Source organism: Schistocerca cancellata, chromosome 4 (genome assembly GCF_023864275.1).
Source record: "Schistocerca cancellata isolate TAMUIC-IGC-003103 chromosome 4, iqSchCanc2.1, whole genome shotgun sequence".
NCBI classification, from domain to species: domain Eukaryota; kingdom Metazoa; phylum Arthropoda; class Insecta; order Orthoptera; family Acrididae; genus Schistocerca; species Schistocerca cancellata.
The window spans coordinates 735383491-735399116 of NC_064629.1; the positions used below are offsets into that span (position 1 = coordinate 735383491).

The 15626-nt window shown below is 40.7% G+C and overlaps 1 protein-coding gene across 1 annotated transcript in view; it reads right to left on the minus strand.

Annotated features, from left to right (window-relative positions):
* Positions 1-8502, minus strand: part of LOC126183628 (uncharacterized) — a 267195-nt gene extending 258693 nt beyond the window's left edge. The window contains exon 1 of the mRNA XM_049925750.1: positions 8473-8502. The gene's annotated coding sequence lies outside the window, so the exon portion shown is untranslated. The remainder of the gene's footprint in view (positions 1-8472) is intronic.
* Positions 8503-15626: the final 7124 nt, after the last annotated feature.

The following is a 15626-nucleotide window of genomic DNA, read 5'->3' on the forward strand; positions in this document are numbered from 1 at the left end:
ATTTAACTGCAAGTTGCATGAAACATAAAGTTCCTCTGAATATCTACTGCCTACTGAGGCTCAAAAAACTGGCTAATCGAAGAACAAAAGCGTTTATCAAAAACGGATTAGAAAGTGACTGGTCACAGTGTCAATACAAAGCACACGAGATGATAGCTTTTAAACTGTAACTGTGTGGAGTTCGTTTCGCGCAATTTGTAGACTTAGAGCAGATTGTCTTTCCAACTTGCGGAAATTGTTTTTAATATGCGGCACGAAATCCAGCGTATGTAATATGACCGACATTGTACTCTTGTTAGTAAGAAACGAGGAGTAAATCCTCATTTGAACAACGTGATTGAGGTTTGCCACGGCTACCGTAAATCACTGAGGCTCATTTACACATAGTTTCTTCGATAGGCCTTGTCCAGGTTATTCTCCGTCTCTTTCTGTTCTGAGAAAACTACTCTCAGTTCTTTCGCTCGCAATTTGTAGATAATGAAACGAGCGAATCATTACGTATCTGACACTGTAAGTGCGACGAACACTGCGTTACATCACAGAGCAGACGCGGTTGTGTTGTTGATTAGCTTACTTCATTTTTTGTTATTACGTAAGCATTAACAGGGTGGCATTCCAAGGCTCCGTTTACAAGGAGCTCCTTTGCCTTTTCCGCGAACTGACGCATCACTGAGCATATGGCATTTCTTAGTTCATTCTCTCTCTCTGTTTCTGCACACACACACACACACACACACACACACACATACACACACACATGTACACGCACACTACAAATCAAGAAATCTCAAGATTCTGCGTAGTAAGTCAGGAGCTATTGCACATAACAAACTGTAGTCTCATCCCAGATTACCTCGCAGTATCGGTAACAGAGATCACTAATGTCTGATCTGGAGTAAATATAAAAGATATGTGGCAAATGTATTCTAATGAACAGAGTACCAGACAATCCAAGTGACAGTTTAGCAAATAGTGTTTACAAAGGATAGATTTAGATGATACTATCTAGATCAGATGTTAACTGCTGCTTTCACAAAAGGACTTTCTTACAGAAATAGTTTATGTCTACGATAATTAGTTATGCTGAACCGGACGGCTACAATCCTGGCAAACGCGTAGGTCGTGGAAGAAGAGTCCACCATCGTGCGACGAAGAAATTTTCATTGTTATGCACATTATGATAGTGGTCGTTGTCTTGTTCGAAAGAGAAGCTTAAAAACTTGTCGCTGGCAGATTCCCTGAGGGGATCCACAATTCGTAGGAGTCATTATCGCAACTCTTAACACACGACGCCTGCTTGTACAAAAATATGAAACGCATATTTCAAGAAAACTCTGGGCGTAATCCATTGTGGCAAAGTGGGCGCTTACGCGCGGCCAGCAATATGTGGTTTAGCAACCTGCTGTGGGAGTCTCCCTGGTCGTGATCCACAGTGCTGCTGAGATTCACTCCGTAATGTGGCCTAGTAAGTGAGCTACAAACCACAAATCCAAAATTACGCTGCACGTTAAAAATTAAGCCGTGATAGAACAGGATGGCTGGCATCTACATGTACAACAATAGTAGGCATGCGACCTTGTGATTTGTGGCGAAGGCTGCTACGAGTACCACTGTCATTTGTCCCCGTCTGCTGTTCCAGTCGCGAACGGTGAGCGGAGGTATTGGTAAACCTCCGGGCGATTTAGACTCTCCCTAATTTCATCTTCGTGGTGGCAGTATATTGGTTGACTACTTTAGGAACGTACGCCCTCGGAACTTTGACAATTAACTTCTCAGTGATGCACAACGATTCACCCGCAGCATCTCCCCCTGGCGTTGGATGCGTAGCTCTGTGAGTGAGTTGGCAAAACGATCATTGATAGTAAAGCTCTGTGGTGTTCTCTCCTACTTTAATGCTGACGACTGCTTTAATTATGCACTACTTGATCCTTATATTTCCGCAAACATTTTTAGCATCTTCTTAGAAGAACGCAAGGCGTGGTAGCACAGTATGTTTGCTATATTTATGTCAATCACGGATGTTACAAGTATTGTGCAATCTCAACAGTAGTTTGCTACCTATGACAAGGCGTAAGTAATTAAATTTTACCTTTCTCTGCAGTCCTGTTGAGGACTTTATAAGTGCTCGATTACACTCCATTTAATGTTGTCTGAACAGTTGCCTTCTTCAAGGCGTTACATAAATCACCCTTTCCAGATACTAGCTGCAATATCATCAATTAAAAAGTACAAGCTAATAAAAATCACAAGTATAGGATTGGGTCGAAGATATGTAATAGGTAATATCTCAGGAACACAAAAAGGGTTTTTGGTCCTTTCACTGTAAAATAGATTTATTAATTTTACGCTTCCACCGTTTATTATAATGAACATCAGTCGTAAACGGCGCACATTTTATGCATTCCGATGAATCTTTAACGATGTTGCAGTTTTCTGTGTCCAAAAGGGCGCTTCCTCTCCTCGAGGCCCAAAACAACCGTCACAGAAGCTCCCGTTATGAACAATATTGCTAAAAACTGGTCGTGGTTTCGCCTTTCACCAGTGATGCAACTCAGCTCGAGTGGCCGTAGCGCATGGCCAACATCATCTTGACCCAGCGCTTCGCCTTGTCTCAATGCAGTCCTTTTATAATTACCGCTTTTTTCTCCCCAAAGCGCCGCGGCACAAGGGCCGCGCTTTAACGAGGATATATGCCTCATGTGCAGCCCGCTCCGAGCTACGTGCGTAACTAATTTGTACCCATTCGTCTACAGAGCATGAAAAACTGCGCTATTTCTGACGCGAGCGATCGTCCTCTTTTTTGCTTATCTGCGAAGCATTAACAACACCTCACGTGAAAGTGCAATGATACTGTAAATATTTCCATTATCCAATTTAGTGTAAACCCAAAGTAGACACAATTGGAGATCTTTAATAGTCGTGTCAAGCTTAACTGACGGTTGGTGCTATGTATTACGCAAAGCCTTCCTTCCACACATTCTATGTTACTGTTTTAAAAAATAGTGCTATAAGGGGAAATAAAAACTTGCAGTAGTTTGTTTTATGCAAGAAACAGTGTACTTACAATAATCTTCAATTTTTCTGGTTCGTGTGAACGATAAAGCTTGAGGATTAGGCCGTAAAGCAACGTGAGGGCGCGATCGTTAACGTTTTCTCATTGAAATAAGCGAGAGAAGTGAAAATGGTGATTGCCCTTAATGCTTCAGTCTACGGAAACTACATTCCGGAGCGCCATTGATGTCTTCACTACAGCAGACCTAAAGCAATAATCATACTAGTGCCAAAGGATAAGCAAGAATATGGCAAAATAATGTAATCATATTCTAGCATTTCCTTGGAGACTAATACAGAAATCTGTTTATACATATCTTCATTGTCCAAAAGTTACCAGCGAAGCCGTACCTTTTAAAACTTCTTGCCTTTCTGCGAAACAGAGTACAAAAGTAATCGAGTAAGTTCGCCATAGTGGTATGTATGAATCTGCAGACGGCAGTGTTACAAACTCCAATTCTCATTAATTTATTTTTCTTCTTTCTTCCCTCTCTCTTGAAATGAGTTCTGTCTGAGAGCTATAAATTCATAAGTAACTTCACAACTGTTGCTGGAAGTGTGGTAACGTGATGAGATTCTCCTCCCACATCCTTTGGCTCTGCTGGAAAACCAAGTGCTATTTATATAAAGTGCAATAATTTCTTACATGCCGTGAAACACGCTTACAAATGTTCAGCTCTGGCAGTGACGAATCTCAGTGGCTTTAAAGTTATTTAGTCGGCAGTTCCTTTCTAAAAGAGTGAGACGTACAATTCTACGTCTGACATGAAATTTACCGCTTTTCTATACTTTTATCTCACATTTCATTCAGTTATCTGCAGTCTATCTATAATTATTTTCTGGCCCCTTATTTACAGCAGAAAAGTATTTATTTTTACTGCTCGATATAACTCAGCAAATTAACGAATACTTTTACGCTGACTTTTCAGTGATATGTTTTACAAGAACGAAATAATATTTTCGTCAAGTGTTAGCCCCTATTTAAAATGGTGATCGTCCGGGATTGAGGTATGACCAGCATCATACAGTTTCGAGCGGAAAAAATCCACATTAGACCAGGCAAGCGAACCGACGTTATCGTCGGTGCAGGCATCAAAGAAGGGTTGTACAATTTCAACGGCAGTTTACCTTCCTTCTACGGAAAGTAATGGTGTTAACCTCCAGTATTAAACCACTATAAACCTATGACATTTCACACTGCTCTCTACAACTGAGTTTCGATCTTAATAAAACCTCTTTCTTTTTGCACACCATACTAATATATTTTCTAAAAGCATGTGTTTTCGTTTCTGGCGCTCGTAGTTCATCAAATTAATTTAATATCGAGGACATTCATTGGAGGCTGTATATCAGTACTCACAATATATGAACAACTTCACTTATTTCTAGACCAAGACTGCTATGGCACCCGCTTGAAATCTGAACTGTGAATCTCGTGTAAGATGTTCATGTACTTAAAAAACGAGAATCATACAAGACTGGCGTTTTGTTATGTAGTCAACTATTACTTTTTAGCATAAAAGATTTTTTCGTGGAAATCATTGTAGCAGTATGGAAACGGGTTTTGCAAGCTAGTAATTTGGAAGTTTCGCTCCGGTGATGATACTCAACTGGAGAAAGTTCCTACCATTACGTCATCGTCGTAGACGTACAAGACTCATAATGTTGAAATATTTGTTTTCTTTACTCAACGAATTGACCCCTCCCAACAATTCATCAGTCTCTTTTGAAAGACACCCACTTCTCTTTGCGGATCACAGATGTATTCATTCCCTTTTTCCCCGCAAACCTCACTGATCTGGCTCTAACCAGTTATAATTTTTTACGATTTCCAAAAAAATATTACTGTCTAAACTTAACATGGGGAAGTCTACTCGCTCCTGTTCATGTTTGTAAATTCATAGTACGAATCGCACACAGCTCAGATCGAAGTGCCAATGCTGTATATTCGCAAACAGAAAAAAATGCGTCGTGGGAAACAGGCGACAATACTCGTTTTTACAGAAATAACGATAATATGGTATATTTTAATGCCCTATTATTGTTTTACAATAAACAAATTACCTGTCCATTGAGGAATTACAGTTTCATGGTATTAATGAAGTTTCTCATTGGAGCTTTACTGGTTGTACTTAATCAGCATACGTTTTGGGAAGAGTGCTTCGGTCAATCCCTCTGACGCAGAGTGAAGACCGAGGTTTTTTAATCAGCGCACCTGTGGTATTATCATTTCATCTACCAGATTTCCGGTACCGCCAATTTCCTAAATCAATATATTTCATTACCACATTCATTATCTACAAGCAAATATTCTCAGCTCAAATTAGCATCTCACTAAAGGCGTTGCTTCTGGTGAAAAAAAAGACGTACCATTGATTTACTTCTTATTAATAGTTAATCATTAGAGATAAAATAGTTATGTTCAGTAGCTGCAAGGGAAATGAGAACCTATTTAGAATATTGCAGGGAACCTATGCTATACATAGAGCAATGTAAGTCCAATAATGAGCCTCTTGAATAAGAATTTAGATTTACCTCTACATCCTCTCATTCAGCTTGCCAGTTACCGCTTTGTTACGTGCCAACAGGGACATGCTTCTGCCTACAGCAAAAAGTACACGAGGTACAGCACTTTAAGTTCATAAGGTACTGCAAAAAAGAGCAAAGACTTGTTAACAAAGTGTCACTGACTTATCATTTAGTCAAGCCTTCCGTATCACTGTTCTAACACATGCTTTGCTTGAAGAGTTTATAAGACAAGTACGATAATCACTGAAATATTTTCGCCATTTTCCGCAAGAATTGGACATATGGAAAATTTTTATAGATTATTTGTGGTGACACAGATATCACATAAGTTATATTTGAACCAGCTGCAAACAGAATTCATGAATTGTACACAACACTACCGTCAAGTACTACGACAGGAAAAGGACAGTTAGAGTGTTAGGATCGGTAAACATCAGCGTCGTTAGAAACAGTCCCTCAGATCTGACTTTATAACTGTGTGATAGGAAATCGGCTGTAAAGTATACTACAGAAATATCACAGCACTGTATTAGAGGAACCACAGAAAATCCCTATTTGGACTCCCAGATGGGGATTTGAAACAAGTGTAATGCTTTAATCAGAAGTCACGTACCGATGGGGAAACATTATCACATATTTTCTATGCTACTCTTTAAAAAACTTGTAATAATTACTGTAACTACTTTTATAACGCATGAAACTGTTCCTTAGGGCTTAAGACAACCATCTTTCTTACCTTCTTTGTATTGCTCAACAAAAAATCATCCGTCAGTGAATATTTTGGAGTGACACTGCTTTCTCCTAATAAGTATGCTTATTGTTAGCAGCTGATAAGTCACACACTGAAAAAAACAGTTTTGAACAGTTTGTACTGGCATTCGTGGCACTTTCGATACTCCTGTGTCAAAATATGCATGTCGTCATGGCAACTGAGATGAAAGTTCGTAAAATACTGAGTCACCGCCAGAAGCACGTAGACATCCGCAACTGCTCTACTCCCGAATTCGTATTTAGCCAAAGAATTATTTCTCCCAGAATACATTTAAGTGAAGCTACTATCTGTGACTCTATGTCAAAAGCCCTTTTTTTAAAAAAAAAAAAACCTTTTTTAAAAAATTAACCATATCTCTATCGTCTAAGTATCTTCATTTTGTCAGCCAAGAATCAGAATCTTCGAAACTGCAAATAGCGTTACTTCTCTTTCGAATAATTGTCAGTCCATCGGGTCGCATAATGAGTTTCGCAGTTGCTCATCCCACAATTCTCGTGTAGTTTCTACGCACTCTCTTTAGCTAACCACCTATGTGTAATTCAGTGGCTGTTACCACAACATTTTACAGACTGGCCTAAAGAGAAACGATGCAACTAAATCACAATTATTTATTACTATTAATGACAATACACATTTTAATTTACTTCGTAAATAACACACATTTTAATTGCAACTTCCTGTGTTAATACATGTGAAAACGTACATAATTTAACCTTTTAAGACGAACTTTTCCAATTGTGACAGACACTTAGAGTCATCTTCCGTATACGAATAGAAGAAAAGAAACTGGATCTGCCTGAAATCGCTGGTTATGACACTTCATATCCCAAAGTGAGTTTTCTTTTATTTAACTGTGGAATGGGAAAGATAGTGGTACAACCTTTGCTCATGAAAGCCCAGGTACACCGATTCTAAAACGGTTAGACTTGAAGACAAATTTATGTTTCATTTTATGAAAATTACCATATAATTTATACACATTTTTAGCAGTCCGTATATTGTTGTTACTTATGTTTTGGGTGAAAACGTAATTCATGCATATTTTGAACAGTCTATACATATTCTCGGTTGGAAATAGTACTATACCTCACCTTCGCCTTGTCAAAAACGGTCAGATTAAAAGTGACTGCTTGTTGCTAGCAATTTACGCATTCAGACGCGTTTAGAGCACTCGCAAAACACGATAACAGATTCTGTTTGAAAAATTACAATGCGAAGCTGTAGATGAGAAAATAAAATTGGTAACGTTTCAAATATTTCAATTAATAAGAACAGCTAGTTTACAGCATAAAAGAAAGGTTTTTAATCAGTATCACTGAGAAAATTTATGTTGTGTTACAGAACTATTAACTGTTTATAGAACACACTGCAGGAAACCTGAAAACGAACTGTAGGTAACACACGCCATTCTTACGCGAGAAATGTAACGAATTACCTCTGTCATCCCGCTTAGCCTGCAGGTGGTCGAACCATTAAGTTTGGCGTCATGCATCTCAGGAAAAACGATTTAATTTTAAATCGTAAACTAATTAAAGAAGTTTTCTTATTGTCGATTACATCCCTTGAGACGTGTTCGGGAAGACACAACAATCACTCGGCGTTTTTATACTACCGTAGTAACAATCGGGGGGGCGCCGCTGAAACCGAAAACTGGAAGACAGACACCGGAGTTTTTCTGTCTACGAGTGACGGAAATTGAGGCACACGAGAAATTTAAGGGTTTTCTACAGCATTCTGTCACAGAAGTATATTGGTAGGCGGCGCAACAGCCTTTTGAGAAAGGCTATATATATATACATGTTTCCGCGTGAAGTTCGCCTGAGCCATTACGCGTAAAAGGCCATTCAAAACACCTAGCTATCTCCGTTGCTAATCCCGACGATGCTGCGCAGCTTCGGTATTAAAGATAAGGCGAAAAAGGGAGTTAGCCGGGTAAAGAAAATTTTCCTTCCGCCACTGTAATTTTCGGCCATAAATTTGTTTAAAATTAGTAAATCAATTCGCGACAGATAGAAAAAGTTCTGTACCCGACTCAGAGACACGGAGGGGTTAGACAGGTTGACAAGTGATGGGCGACATAAACAAACAGAAGCGAGATACGCAAGTTGCGAGGTACTCACTGGAGACCTGCGCGAGCCGTGAGCGGTGAGCGACGCAGGAGCAAAGCGCGCCTCGCAGCCGGCGCAGCCTTTATATCGCCCGCTGCTCGGCTGCGCGCGCACCCGTCTCCACCTCCACAGGTGCCGCGGGGATCGAATCTCCCCACCAGCCTCCATCCTCACCGTCTTACTATTTACTTTCGTTACACTGAAATCCTACGATATGTATTACCAACTGCCTAACGTGGTTCTTGCTTCGTGGTGCACAGTTGCAGTTGCATGTTGCTTGATGGCCGTTGTGGCCGACCGGTTCTAGGCGCTTCAGTTTGCAACCGCGCTGCTGCTACGGTCGCAGGTACGAATCCTGCCTCGGGCATGGATGTGTGTGATGTCGTTAGGTTCGTTAGGTTTAAGTAGTTCTAAGTTTAGGGGACTGATGACCTCAGATGTTAAGTTCCATAGTGCTTAAAGCTATTTGAACCATTTGCATGTTGCTTATTTGATGGCTCCAAGGGCCAATAAAATTTTGATTTTCGGTATTTCGCATAATTGCTGACCAAATATAAAAATCTGAAATGCTGTCGTAATCTACCCTTTAAGGGGGGTAGGACGTCAAACGGGCCGACTTGGAGCAGGAGAGGCACCACAGGACATTTTATTTTCTACTGTCTATACTTTTACAAATAAATTCATAAAACTTTCTCAGAATGACCAGGAAGGATTCAGGATTCACTCATAGCAGTGGAAGTGCAAAAACATAACAAAATAATTTTTTTTTAGATATGAAATTTCATCATTTTTTCACTTACTGTTGGCTGCATTTGATGCTATAGGTCTTCACAAGTAAGAGAGATTCTTCGATGAATTTTGTACTGCATACAAACCATACTTACAGGTGTATGAAACTCTAGAATTTTCCAAATCTATTAAAAACTGTGGTAAAAATTGAGATAATTAACTACAAAATTTGATATTTTTCTAAACGTAAAATTTAAAACGTAACAGCTCATTCATTTTTTCATAAATTAAATAGATTCTAGAGTTTCAGATACCTGTAAGTATGGTTTGTATGCTGTGAAAAATTCACGAACAGTCTCTTAATTATGAAGAAACGTGTATCTATAGCAACAAACGCAGCCAACAGTAAGTGAAAAATGGTGAAATTTCACATGTAAAAAAGTTATTTTGTTATGTTTTTGAAATTCCACTGCTAAGAGTGTGAATCCTGAATCCTTCCTGGTCATGCTGACAAAGTTTTATGAATTTACTTGCAAAAGTATAGACAGTGGAAATTAAAATGTCCTGTGGTGCCTCTCCTGCTCCAAGTCGGCCCGTTTGACGTCCTACCCCTCTTAAGGGGCATTATTTTACGTCGATTGGGTTGGGTTGTTTGGAGGAGGAGACCAGACATCGAGGTCATCGGCCTCAACGGATTAGGGAAGAACGGGGAAGGGAGTCGGCCGTGCCCTTTGAAAGTAACCATCCTGGCATTTGCCTGGAGCGATTTAGGGAAATCACGGAAAACCTAAATCAGGATGGCCGGACGCAGGATTGAACCGTCGTCCTCCCGAATGCGAGTCCAGTGTGCTAACCACTGCGCCACCTCGCTCGGTATTTTACGTCGATGATTTAACGCATTATATCAAGTATGAAAGTTAGAAACCATGTATACACTGACGGAAAAAATGCGACACCAAAAAGTAATTAATCTAGAGTAATGAAATTTCGGAAATACATTTGTCTAGGTAACACATTTAAGTGATTAACGTAGCAATGTCACAAGTTAACGTAAGCGCGAGATAAGACTGTAAAATGTGGAATGCCGGTACATTAATCACCGGTGTAGCCACCACAATGTTGAATGAAAGCATGCAAACGTTCATGTACTGTGTGGTAAAGGGGCCGGATGTTAGCTTGTGGGATGAAGTTCCATTCCTGTACTTGGTCGGTCAGTACAGGGACGGTGAATGCTGCTTGCCGGTGACGCTGGAGTTGTCGTCCGATGATGTCCCATATGTGCTCGATTGAAGACAGACCTGGTGATCGATCAGGCTAAGGCAGTATGTCGACAGTCTTAAAGCATGTTGGGCTACAACAGTGGTATGTAGGCGAGAGTTATCCTGCTGGAAAACACCCCCTGGATTGCTGTTGATGAATGGCAGCACAACAGGTCGAATCACCAGACTGACGTACGGAAGATGCATGGGATAACCACGAGAGTGGTCCTACTGTCAGACGAAATCGCACCCCTGACCATAACTTCAGGTATAGGTCGAGCGTGTCTAGCACACAGACAGGTTGGTTGCCTCTACTGGCCTCCTTCTGTCCAACACACGGTCATAGCTCGCACCGAGGCAGTACCAGCTTTGTCCGCAGCTCGTGGTCGTGCGGTAGCGTTCTCGCTTCCCACGCCCGGGTTCCCGGGTTCGATTCCCGGCGGGGTCAGGGATTTTCTCTGCCTCGTGATGACTGGGTGTTGTGTGATGTCCTTAGGTTAGTTAGGTTTAAGTAATTCTAAGTTCTAGGGGACTGATGACCATAGATGTTGCGTCCCATAGTGCTCAGAGCCATTTGAACCAGTACCAGCTTTCATCAGAAAACACAAGACACCTCCATCCTGCTCTCCAATGAGCTCTCGCTTGACACCACTGATGTCTCAAATGGCAGTGGTTTGTGGTCGGTTAAATGCACGCTACAGGGCGTTTGGCTCGAATCTGTCCTTGAAGTAACCGATTTTTAACAGTCCGTTGTGTCACTGTGATACCAACTGCTGCTCAGATTGGTGCTGCATATATAGTACGGTGCGACAGAGTAACACACCGAACATGATGGTTTTCCCTCTCGGTAGTGCCACCTGGCCTTCCGGAGCCCGGTCTTCTTGCGACCGTATATTCTCGTGAGCACCGCTGCCAGCATTCATGTACAGTGGTTACATTCCTGCCAAGTTTTTCAGCAATATCGCAGAAGGGACATCCAGCTTCTCGTAGCCCTATTACTCGTTCAAATTCAGTGAGGTGTTGATAATGGCGTCTTTTTCGCCTTAAAGGCATTCCTGACAAACATCAGCTCCCCCAGTGCTGTTTCTCTGGGGGAACGCTGAAGGATGCGTGCCCCTAAGCTTTTTCGTCGACAAAGTGATTTTTTTACGATGTTGAGAACTTGGAAGAGTGCCAAAGATGTATTTCACGGACGTAAATTTTTATTTCATTTTTTCGTGTTGGTAATTGCAATACGAACGATACCAGTATCGTTTTTGGTGGGAAAAGCGATGTCATTGACTGGAGGGTTGATTGGACTCACCTGTTTCATCTGAGGTGTATTATAGGTCAATTGAAGTGTACAATACCATTTTTTTTATTGTTCATGTTGATGGGAATCGCATGCTTCATTTGAGATGATGTAAACTGAAGTGTTCGATACCACATTCTCTTGTGTGTTTGGGTGTTTCTCGGTATCGCCTGCTTCATTTGAGCTGGAGTCAACAGAAGAGTCCGATACCATTTTTTTTGTAGTTCGACATGTTGATGTCGTCATGGCTAAAAGCAGACGGGTGGTATCCCATGCTTCAGTAATAAGTAATTTTCGCTGCATTATATCCAATGTCGGAGTACCCTCAAACTTTTTTTTTTCAGAAAAAAAGCACTGAGCTCACCACTTCCAATCTGAAAGGTAACTAACGCTCACGACCGTTACAGCGTGAATTCAAAGGAAACCAGATTCGTATCCTTATAGCAGCCCTACTAGCGCCTCTATTATGTGACTAGCACGAAATCTGAGTAGACATCATCTGTCGGACGTAGAAACACGCCTACCAACTTCCGTTCATGTCGCACAACTCCTTCTGGTGTTGCGATTTTTTTTTTTTTTGCCGCCAGTATATGTCTTGGGACAATGTAACTCACGGCGCGCAAATTATCCAGACTATAGTCATCCAGTATTTGAGAATTGGGAGTAGTAGCGACATCCTACAAAATTTAAACATAATTTCAAATCTTTTCGAAAGTTTTTCTCGCTGCCCGCCCCCCATCCCCCGCCCTTCCATGCACACACACACACACACACAAAATAATGTAAGGAAAAAAGTTTATCCTTTACTACATTTTCGCTGTTCATGCAGTAAAACTTCATCATCACTCATGACATTTTAATTTGGTACCGGGTGGCTGTAATTAAAGTGCAGCTACCCACGGAGGTCTTGTGTAAGCTGTAATTATCGTACGGCAGCGAAGCTTGGTATGTATGCTAATGCGTTAAAGCGGAGCCGATTTACGCTGGAAAAATTAGTGCCAATTTTGGCCACCAGGTTAAAATCTGGTGCTGTACAGCATCTCGTCGACATCTCCGGTGCTAATATTCAACAAACTGTGTAAACAGCGGTTAATAATAAAGTCAACATTTTGCTTTTCTCTCTTGTTTGACTTTTTCTCCCCACACTCCCTAACTTATTCATTGCATGTGGAAACATGTTTATACGTCTTCCTTGCATTCACTCCGCCAGATCTGTACCTGGTGACCAAACTCGGAACTAATTTTTTACGGCTTAAATATTTTCCACATTAAGGCATTAGCATATCCGTCAAGTTTCGGTGCCATACGATAATTACGTCCCGCACTGGAACCTCTATGGATAGTTGTATTTTAATTATAACAACCGGTGTTTCTGTGCTACTAACTAAATTGGCAACGCATTTTGCAGACAATATCCACATATACCACTGAATGCCACGGCACAATTATATTATTACACAATTCGCACGCTCAAATGTTACTTTACTTTTCAGTAGTTCGTTACTGGTAAAACGCTCTTTTAGACAAGGTAAATGAGTATGCTGGTTGATAGAGATCCAGTGCTGTTTCATTTAATAATATCCAAGTTATGAAAATAATGCTGTACCATGTAATAACGTCCGAACTAGAAATATAGTGCTGATTCATGTAATAACATTCACAGCCGTCTGTAATAGATAAGTTCAGAATATCATAACATATAAAGAAACTATCATAGCTTACCTTCAAGTGCTAAATTTTAGGTTAGGCTTTGCTGCGACTGTTATTAAATATGATTAGAAACTACAAGTTTCTGTAACCAATCACTATTATTGTCTCCTCCTGACTGACTTTGGTTCAAATGGTTCAAATGGCTCTGAGCACTATGGGACTTAACATCTGAGGTCGTCAGTCCCCTAGGACTTAGAACTACTTAAACCTAACTAACCTAAGGACATCACACACGTCCATGCTCGAGGTAGGGTTCGAACCTGCGACCGTAGCGGTCGCACGGTTCCGGACGAAGCGCCTAGAACCGGTCGGCCACAACGGCCGGCACTGATTTTGGATTCGCATGAAATTACGCGCACTGGAGCACGTCGTAGACTGTTTCCGGAGTTTTCTACTGTTTTTGTCGTTGCGAGACTTGAGGTTGTGTTGTGTCAACGTTTGAAAATATTACGAGTTCTACATTTTTAAGTGCTGTATAATATTTTAACGCTATTTTGATGATAATGTCAATTCTTCAGTTTTATGGTGAGTAAAATTCTGTGTATTTTTAAAACTAGTTACATACCTGGTGAACAGCTAAGCTATACTTAGTCGTCCACCATGGTGCAGCTTAACGAACGAGGTGACGCATTGGTTAACAGACGGGACTCGCATTCGGGAGGACGACGGTTCAAACCGCCAAGCTTTAGGTTTTCCGTGATTTCCCGAAATCACTCCAGGCAAATACCGGAATGCTTCCTTTGAAAAGGGCAGGGGCGAATTACTTCCCCATCCTTTCGTAAACCGAACTTGTACTCTGTCTCTAATGACCGCACAGTCGACATGACGTTAAACTCTATCCTTCGCCGGCCGGAGTGGCCGAGCGGTTCTAGGCGCTACAGTCTGGAACCGCGCGATCGCTACGGTTGCAGGTTCGAATCCTGCCTCGGGCATGGATGTGCGTGATGTCTTTAGGATCGTTAGGTTTAGGTAGTTCTAAGTTCTAGGGGACTGATGACCACAGCAGTTAAGTCCCATAGTGCTCAGAGCCATTTGAACCATTTGAACCTCTGTCCTTCCTTCCCTCTTGCACCTTGAACCGGAAGGTCTTCTATGATGGAACACGTGATATTTCTAAACGGAGTGAAGCTTTAATATCTTAACAATTGTCCGCCTCTCTAAAATGAAAATTTGTGTTAGTTGTCAATAGTTTCTATTTCAAAACGTATTTAATTTGTAACGTGTTTTTCACACTACTTCTTCTTAATTTTATTTCATTTCCTATTTAGTAGAGTAATAAACACTCCAGGACAAGGAGCCTGTAACCAGTGAGAGACAGTGTCACAGGTTGCCCAAACGCCGTTTAGAGATTAGATTAGATTAGATTAGTACTTGTTCCATAGATCATGAATACGACACTTCGTAATGATGTGGAACGTGTCAGGTTAATAAAAGGTGTCTATACAAGATATTACATTACACAAAATATTACATGGCACTTAATATTTTTAATTTTTTTTTGTGGGAGTTGGGGAAATTACCTACCCACTTACTATATCCAAAAATTCATCTAATGAGTAGAAGAAGTTACCATCAAAAAATTCTTTTAATTTCCTTTTAAATGCTATATGGCAGACTTTTGATGCTATTAGGCAAATGTCCAAAGACTTTTGTGGCAGCATAATTTACCCTCTTCTGAGCCAAAGTTAGATTTAACCTTGAGTAGTGAAGATCATCCTTTCTCCTACTGCTGTAGCCATGTACACTGCTATTACTTTTGAATTCGTTCGGATTGTTAATAACAAATTTCATAAGTGAATATAAATATTGTGAGGCTACAGTGAAGATCTCTAGCTCTTTAAATAAGTGTCTGCAGGATGATCTTGGATGAACTCCATCAATTATTCTGATTACACGTTTCTGTGCCATAAACACTCTTTTACTCAATGATGAGATACCCCAGAATATGATGCCACACGAAAGCAGAGAATGAAAATAGGCGTCGTAAGCTAATTTACTCAGATGTATATCGCCAAAATTTGCAATGACCCTAATAGCATAAGTAGCTGAACTCAAACGTTTCAGCATAGCCTCAGTGTGTTTTTTTCCAGTTCAACCCCTCATCAATGCATACACCCAGAAATTTTGAATATTCTACCTTACCTCCCGATTTCTGATCGAAGTCTATATTTATTAAT